The sequence below is a fragment of the Euphorbia lathyris genome, chromosome 9, assembly GCF_963576675.1.
Source record: "Euphorbia lathyris chromosome 9, ddEupLath1.1, whole genome shotgun sequence".
Classification (NCBI taxonomy): Eukaryota; Viridiplantae; Streptophyta; class Magnoliopsida; order Malpighiales; family Euphorbiaceae; genus Euphorbia; species Euphorbia lathyris.
This window is the reverse complement of record NC_088918.1, coordinates 11,544,075-11,553,761: the sequence shown is the minus strand read 5'-3', so window position 1 is coordinate 11,553,761 and position 9,687 is coordinate 11,544,075.

The following is a 9,687-nucleotide window of genomic DNA, read 5'->3' as shown; positions in this document are numbered from 1 at the left end:
ATTGAAGTCAACATTATTAATTATATAAAATATTTTGGTGGTTACACTAGTTTAACATATCATTAATGTGAATTATTCAATAAGATTAATTGGTGGTTATTTAATTAATTAATTGATACTGAATGATCTTAAGTGTTGAGTGTTTTATTGATTAGTTAGTTTGCGAGATGTAATTAATCAATTTGTAAATTAATGAAATTGCATTCGGTGATTAATTAATTAAATTAATACGCCAGTTTATTAATTAGTGTTATTTATTTAATTGGGGTAATTAAATTTAATCTAATCATAATTAATTGCATAAAATAAATATTATTGGTATTTATTTATATAATTAGATTAGAATTGGATTAGTTTTGTAATTAACCAATTAGGTTTAGGAATACACTATATATATAAATTGAAACACTGTAAACCTAATTAACTACTAATGATATTCGGCCAATCTATGTTTGCATAAGAAAACAATTAGATTTTCGGCAGCCACCACTTGAAAAGTGGAAGAAGAAATTTGGCTAATTACATTATCTCTCTTGTTCTCCCTCCATTCTTCGGCTAGCACCAGTTCTAGCTCGATAGATTTTCGTGCACCTGACTATGGAGATCTTACTACTTTGTTGATTCTTCAGACGTCTCTAGAAGAGACAGTCCGCGTAAGTTTTTACCTTAAAACGGATCCAAAAGGTTTTATTCAATCAATGGTTAACGGACAAAGATTAAACCAAAAGGGATTAGAAATAAATTTAAAACCGCAATTCCGTTGCGCTATAGTTGATTAACTGGCTATAATCCCTAACAGTGGTGTTAGAGTCATGGTTTAGTTCGTTTTGATTAATTGAAAAATTAATATGATTTGGTTTTATTATTTTTTCAAATCAATTTTTGAAATTTCCTATTAATTCCTCGTGTAGGAATTGTTCTAGGAAGTTTTCTATTTTATTTCTGTATGTATTTTGTTTTGCTCGGTTTCGATAATTTTTTTAGAATAATAAATTAAAAAAAAATACAGCAGCAACTTTTATTTAAACAGTAAAAAAAATAGTTTCGGACACGGAACAACAGTCGCGGGACTGCTGTCCGCGAACAGCAGCGCCGCGAACAGCAGCGCCGCGGCTGCTGTTGAGTGGACAACAGCACTGATGTTGTGCACCAGACAGCAGCCCCGTCACTGTCCCGGGTCTGTAAATTTTTTTTCAGAATTAATCTAATTTTGGATTTAACGAGACTGGTTTTAATCTTAAAAATTTTTCACGGGTAATTTAATAAAATCAGGGCCCTAATACCGTTTGATTTATTAAACGTGTTTTGAATAAAAATTAATTGGTATTAAAATGTTTTGTTTGGCATGCATATTTAATTTTAATCGAATTGATAATTTGTATAAAATTGAATATGGTTAATTTGTGAAATTGGCCCAATAGACTGTGAAGAAGCCCAGATGGTGCAAGCCAATGGTGGGAGCCCAGAGGGTCCAATCGTAGTGTTATTTATTTTAGAATGGGTTCGATTTATAAAATTGTAATTGATCATGAAGAAGCCCAGATGGTCCAAGCAAATGGTGGGAGCACAAGGAGACTTAAAGCAAGCCCGTGAAGATTAGATAGTATATCTAGTTTCACTAGGATGTATTATAAGGCCTATAGAGTCTCTATGTTTATTTTGGTTATACAATTGCTTAGTATAACATGAAATATAAGTAGCAACAATCACCAGATCATCATCCTTGATAATTATATGTTAAAGCCGTATCACTTAATTAATCCGGATAATGAAATATTGAGTCGTTTAAAAGTGCTTTCCAAATTCACACCTCTTCCTCACAGGTAGTGATACAGTGTATGACATTCCCTAGTAGGTATTAGTGGACCGTCGAGGGTAGTATGGCTAATACGTGTATGATGGTTGGACTCAACGTGGATAGTATTAGCTCAGAGCAGGCCCTAAGCACAGATGGGCTAAGTGTGACAAAGCCCATCAAACCAAGAGTCCTTGCGGAGGATTGGATAGTTTATCCTACCAAATGGTCAATGGTCGACGGTGGAGCCCTAGCTCGGTCGATTGTTGATGGATTGTGGATCTTGGCCAAGACAACCAAATAAATATCACCAATAATGAATTAAAATGAATTATTAATTTGATCTTTGGCTTAAGCCCTTTATCCTAACTCTAATGTAATTTTTCCACGTAGATTAAACTCCACATCAAAATAACATGAAAAGAAAATTAAATGGCTACAACAAGCAACAACTCACTCAGACCACTCCTGGAAAAGGAAAAGCTTTTAGGGACTAATTTCCTTGACTGGTCCAGGAACTTGCAAATACTTCTTAGACATGAGTCGGAGGAGTATGGGCTGACTGCTGCCTTACCAGCAGCTCGTCCTACAGCTCGGGGCATAACCATTGATCAAATGGTGGAGTACGACCGACATGTTAAGGATGAGAGAGATGTGTCATGCATTATGAGGGGTACCATGGTTCCCGATCTTCAGAAACAGTTCATGGAGCAACCGCCTTTGAGATCATGGATCACTCAAAAGAATGTTCAGCTCATTAGGAAATATACTTGAAAACAAACGCGTTATGCAGCACTACGATGCAAGTCGAGACTTCTGTTAGCACACACGTAAAGTTGAAGGGTTTTATTGACACATAATCAAGGCTTGGCTCACTAGTGCCTGCCCAACTGGCAGTCGACGTCATTCTTGGATCACTTATAATAAGTTTATCATGCACTACCACATGTAGGGAATTGATAAGTCTGTAGTATAATTGCATGGCATGCTAAAGCTTGTTGAGCAATCCTACAAGAGGACTCCAAAAATGTTGCTGGTCAACAAAGGGAACGTGCCTAAAGGAAAGGCCAAGTCCAAGTCCAATGTGAAGGCCCAAGGCTAGGAAGGCAGTAGCTTCTAAAGGTAGGTTGGCCTCGGTAGATGATATCTGCCATTAGTGTAATGAGAAGGGACACTGGAAAAATGCATGTTCAAAGCTAAGGGAGAAACAGAAGAACAAACTTCCGGTTCAGGTATTTATGTTGTTGAAATTAATCTGGTTATCTCTACATCTTGGGTTGTAAACACTACACCAAGCAAGGCAGTTGAAGGAACACCATATGAATTATGGACGGGACGAAAGCCCAACGTTTCCTTCATGAAGTTTTGGGGTTATCATGCCATGTCAAGAAATTGATAAGTGGCAAACTAGAGTGCAGGTCTGTTAAATGCCAGTTTGTTGGTTACTCTAAGGAAACTAAGGGTTATTACTTTTACAACCCAGCTGAGAATAAGACATTCGTGGCTAGGTTTGTAGTCTTTTGGAAAAGGAATTCCTTTCCAAAGTAGACAGTGGGAGAAATATTGATCTCGCTGAGATTCAAGACTCACGAACTCCTACAGTAGATGCTGAGGATGCTCACGTAACTGGTTTAGGTCCTCAAGAAATTGAGGAGGCTAAACTAGTACGCAGGAACCTAGAAGGTCTCGTAGGACACGTCATCAGCCCGAAAAGTACGGCTTTGTCATGACTGATGATGGGTGAAATAATGGTCGATGACCAGGATGAGCCCAAGACTTATCAAGAGACTACTAAAAGCCCACAATCCGATCAATGGCGTAAAGCTATGGAGGCTGAAATGCAGTCTATGCGTGATAACCAGATACCAATTAGAGTTTCAGATCGAAATAACAATAAGAAGAGATTAATCTATCTATGTATATATAACCAAACTTTTTCACTATTTTCCACCATTTCCTCCCTAGTCAAAGCTGAATGAGTAAATCTCATTAATTGACTTCAATGGAATTAAAGTTTATTAATAATTATATAAAATATTTTGGTGGTTACACTAGTTTTAGTTGTCATTAACGTGAATTGATTCAATAAGATTAATTGTTCATTCCAACTGTTTGTCTATAAGAGTGATGTTTTCCTTATTCGAAACACACACACACACACATATATATATATATAGTACATGTGAAGGAAATAGAGAAAAACTGAAACTTTTCACTTTATATAATTGCAATAAAAAGGCATCAAATCCTAATGAATGGATCGATAGTTTGATTACATTATGGAAAATCTCAATCAAATTAAACGATCAACCCCTACAAAATCATCCTCTAACCAACATATATATCGATAGTTCTCGAATTATAATGAAATATCATCATCGACTTGTATGAGTTATCATCATAGACATCAAGGAAAAACTTCCTATGAGTTGGGAGGAAGAAATTTAACTTAGAGATGCCCCAAGTAGGAATTTTAAACATTGTAGCCACTTCTTGCTTTAAGTCATTAAGCTTTAGATCACTACATTTATCGATTAAGAGAGGATGAGTTTTTCCGCCTTCATAGATCATTGTGCCATTGCTTGTAGTCTTGAATTGTCCTCCTATATGGCATATTGCTAACACGTTCTGCGTCACACATGGCATCTTCCTAAATAGTAAGTTTCAATTAGCAAGAATTATATTTTCAATACTTAGAGAAATGAGAGGAGACATGTCGTAAACAGACATGAAATGAAAAACGCTACTGAAGAGTAGTTTCCGTGCAATATAATCTCACATTATTGTATTAAGAAGATAATCATCTCTTATATTTCAAAATTTCAACACAAAATATGACCTGACAGAAATCAACTTTTCTCACTAAACAATAATTTTGTCAACTGAAAACATAAATAAGAAGCAAAATAATGGTTGAAAATAAAAAAGGCCAATAATTTCTTAAAATCTCATCCTAATCCAGAAACCATTCTACATGAGGTTTCATCAATGGCACAAACATATTTCCTAAAAAACTCTTAAAATTCAAGTAAAAACCCTAAATGAATCGATGTAAGAGAAACAGAAAGGAAAGGAGGTACCTTTGTTCTTAGATAAGTAAAAAATAACAAAGCTTAAGGAATACCCAGATACCAATTTGAGTTTTGGATCGAAATAACAATAAGAAGAGATTAATCTATCTATGCATATATAACCAAATTTTTTCACTATTTTCCACCATTTCCTCCCTAGTCAAAGCTGAATGAGTAAATCTCATTAATTGACTTCAATGGAATTAAATTTTATTATTAATTATATAAAATATTTTGGTGGTTACACTAGTTTTAGTTGTCATTAACGTGAATTAATTCAATAAGATTAGTTAGTTATTCATTCCAACTGTTTGTCTATAAGAGTGATGTTTTCCTTATTCGAAACAAATATATAGTACATGTGAAGGAAATATAGAAAAATTAGAAGTTTTCACTTTATATAATTGCAATAAAAAGACATCAAATCCTAATTAATGGATCACTTGTGTACATTTTCATTTGCGTGTGTAGCTCATCTGTTTCTACGTCTCATATACTTATAAAAGCTCTTGCATATTTTAGAGCATTCTACATTTAGAAACTCCAATTCCTGAAAAAAAACCCTCTAAGTGATTGTTTTCTTTCCAAGAGGCTGACAACTCATCTTAGTATGCATTAGTAATCGATGACGTGTCAAGCCAATATTTTTCACTATTTGGTGTCTACTTCAGTGTTTGGCTACTCCATTTTAGCTTGCTCTATATAAAAGACATGGACTGGCCAAATAGAATGATATATATTACTATTTTGTACATTGTGCCAATTTCTATAGCTAATTTAGATGTGTAGTTAAGCTCTCAGGTGGTGGCAACGATTATCATAATCAGTTATATACTGTGATGACAATATATCAAATTTCACCCATGTTAATTTCAATTATGTAATAGAAACATGTGAATTTTTTTTCAATTGTGTAGTTGGGCAGTTCGATGGTGGTGATTAGCTATTATCATAGTCAGTTATATACTGTGATAATAAGAAATCAATTTTCATCTATGTTAATTTAAATTATTTTTTTAAAACAGGTGAGCATACACTTGCTTATAGGACGATAGGAAAAGAGCATTTCCATATTGTAGCCTAAATGTTCTTTTTTTTTTGTAACATTTAACTATATTAATGTAATCTTAATTCAAACAAAAAAAAATTTATATAAGAGTTGCGATCTGTTACTTGATGATTTCTGCATAAATTCATTTTTGGTCCCTGGGATGCAGGATATGAGAGTTGCCGACCTGTTACTAGAAAATGGTAGAGGATGGGATCTGAATAGGCTTCATGGGTGTTTAAATAAAGGAGAAGTGAGTGCTATTAGTGATATCATCCTACCTTTTGATGTTAGAGAAGACACTAGGGTGTGGCATTGGTCGAAAAATGGACCGTGAGGTCGGGTTACACTGAAGGGATGAAGGGGGAGGAAGAGGAAGTGGGTAATGAGGTCTGGAGAGGATTGTGGAGGTTGGATGTCCCCCCTAAGCTTAAATTGTTTATCTGGTGTGTTTGCTCAGACTGCTTACCCACTCGAGCTAGATTGGCTCAAAGACGTGTTCCCATCACGACTGAATGCCCTATATGTGTGGAGCAGGACAAAATGGCTAACCATTTATTTGTTGATTGCAGCTTTGCAAGTGATTTATGGAGGATAATCGGCTTACCGATCCCTCAACTTAGTGGACAAACTGTTGCAGATTGGCTATTGAGTGAATTGTGCATACCAAATTAAGATAGACTCATCCGGACGTGTTGTGCTTTAAAGACTATCTGGGAACACCAGTTGGCGACTAGGAATTGAAGAGTACCGCGAATGGAGGGCGTTTCAGCATGGAACCGGTGCCAGTCCCCCGATTAGGCAACGACATCATGCCACGGTACATCCTGACTCGTCAATTGCAGATCAACGGAGTCGGCAACCGGACTCAGCAGGTCCATCACGACTGATCCCGCAGGTATTAACCAGACTCTCCTTTCCTGTTTCTGTTCCCTCTCCGAAATGGAAGCCCCCATCATTGGGTTCAATTAAATGTAATATTGATGGGGCATTGTTCATAGAGGAGGGGTGTTGTGGGATGAGAGCAGTGGTCAGGGATGCAATGGGGGCATTTTTATTCTGTAGCAGTGGCTGTGTCACAGGCTCCAAGGAGCCTCGAGTGGTCGAGGCATTAGCATTAAGAATTAGTATGATTTGGTTGATGGCTTTACATTACACACATGTTGAATTTGAGTCAGATGCGAAAGTAGTTGTGTATGCGATTCTGTCAAGCAAAAGAGACATCTCAGAGTTTGGATCTCTTATTCATGATTATCGATTTATTCTATGATCGAATCTCGATTTTAAATTGTCATTTATTTTTCGTTTAGCGAATAGGGCTGCTCATTTGGTAGCTAGGCAGACCTATTCCAATGCTAGCGATTTTGTATCTTCCGAAGTGTCGGAATGATTGTTAAACACTATTATTGAGGATGTGAATCCTATCGTTTTATGAGATTTCCGATTTTTAGGTTAAAAAAAAATTTATATTAATGTAATCTATTAAAAAAACTATATTATTGTAATTGGGTTTGTAGGTCAATTAGTTAGGTATATTATTTGGTTGTGTTTCTTAAGACTAGAGTTTGTTTTATATGTATATAATATTAGAATACTACGTAACATACTTTTTTGGAAGGGAGGGGTGGGTGGGTGGGGATATATGGTTCTAATAAAGTCTATTTTGTTTTGTTAGTTTATTATTGAATTTTACAAATTATAGTAATTTTTAATCATAACAAAAAGCACTTTAATTGATAAACTTTTGACATAAAATGATATATTTTTCTTCTTCATATTGCAAATATCCACCGAAAATAATATTAAATGTTGCAACTATTTTAATAAAATTTAAAATTAAAAAAACTGAATTTGATTTTAATTATTAGTATTGTAACTTAAAAGTTTCAAGTATTTTAATTTACTATAATAAGTTAGTTTTAACTTAATTATATTTTAAATGGTTTTTTTAGAACATATATTTTAAATGTTGTAACTATTTTAATAACAAAGCAAATGCTCTTGCACGAGCCGTTGCTAATGTTGCAAATCGAGGAGAATGGCTTATCGCCCCCTCCATTTCTATGTTCTATGACTGGGATTATTACTTAATATACATCCTACATTCTTAAAAAAAAATGCTCTTTTAAGTTATCAAACAATGCCTTAATTTGTCATATATAATAGTCAATTACATTTTTCATGTACAAACTGAGAAAGTTGATGTAGTAAAGAGTTTTTTTTTTTTGGTAGGAAAAGGAAAGAAAAACAAACAAAAGCCCCACAAACTAGCTTGGGATTACTCTCGGAAAGCTAACCCCCACCTGATCATCCGAAAGTAAAGAAAAAAGGAAGTCTGGAGGAGAAGAGAAAGTTGTTACTCCCAAAGTCCTCACATGGCCCTCAGCAGCAAGGCGGTTTGCCACCCGATTATGCTCCCTGAAAACGTGGCCAAAGCTGATGGTATCGAAAGAGGTGCCCAATCTTTTGACCTCTTTAACTAAGTTTTGGCAACCTAGACTCATAGCACTGTTATCAGAGATCATTTTGACCGCTTCAAGGTTGTCCGATTCCACGAGTAGTCTTTTCAAGCCCAGATTTTTGGCGATCCTAAGTCCAGAGAAGATCCCCCAGAGCTCAGCAGTGAAGGAAGATCTCAACCCCAGGTTCTGAGCAAAGCCAGACACCCAAGCACCACCGACATCTCTCAAAACACCTCCAGCCGCAATTCTACCATCACTAAGACAAGAGCCGTCAGTATTTAATTTAACTATCCCTTCCCCAGGTCTACTCCATCCAAATAGATGAACAATAGTTCTTTGGATAGTATTAGATAAAATATCCTCCTTGAAGCTATCAATAATAGTATTGATTTTTTTAGAGAAGAAGACAAGTAAATTAGGAATAACTATAGCTCCATCTCCAAAGATATCAGCATTCCTCCACTACCAAAGCTGGTGAAAGACGATGGCAAAGAGGATAGCACCATGCTCTAGCTTAGGAAATAACAAACCATTAACACCATCAACAAACCAATCTCGGTCAGAGTGGGCAAAGAAATCTGAAAGCAAATGAACCGGAAGAACTTGCCTCCACACATTTTTACTTTTAGCACAATCTCTTAGAACATGGTAGGTGGTTTCCGCCTGAGCTCTGCATCTACAACAAGTATCAAAATCCACTAAATAGTGTCTTTTCCTTTCAACATTTATCAGCAACCTATTCTTTGCACCAAGCCACATGAAACTTATAATGCGAAAAGGAAGTTTTAAGGCCCAAATATTCTTCCAGGCGACTGAAGGGGGAGAATTCAAATTCAGATTAAAAGCCTCAAAAGCAGATTTGCAAGAATAAGCACCGTTGTTAGTAAGGGACCAACAGTGATTATCCTCATCTTCCTCCTTACTACTAACTTTAACTCCCTGAATTTTCAAGAGCGTTTCCAGACAAAGGTAAGCCTCAAATCTTGACCAAACCCAATCACCATCCGAATCCACAACGTCTATAATATTCCAATTATGAATCTCTAGAGGCGGCAGAGAAGTACAAATCTCTAATAAAGGCTTCTTCCCAAGCCAGATGTCATTCCAAAAACTAATAGATCTGCCATTTCCCACCGACCAACCAATCCCAGAGCAAAACTCAGAAAACACAGCATTAACCCCTTTCCATAAGAAATAACAATTAAGAGCCCTTTCCTTTGGTCCCCCAAAAATCCTATCCTTTCTATATTTCCCGCACAATAACCGCACCCAAAGAGCAGACGAAGATTGCCACATCATCCAAAAAAGCTT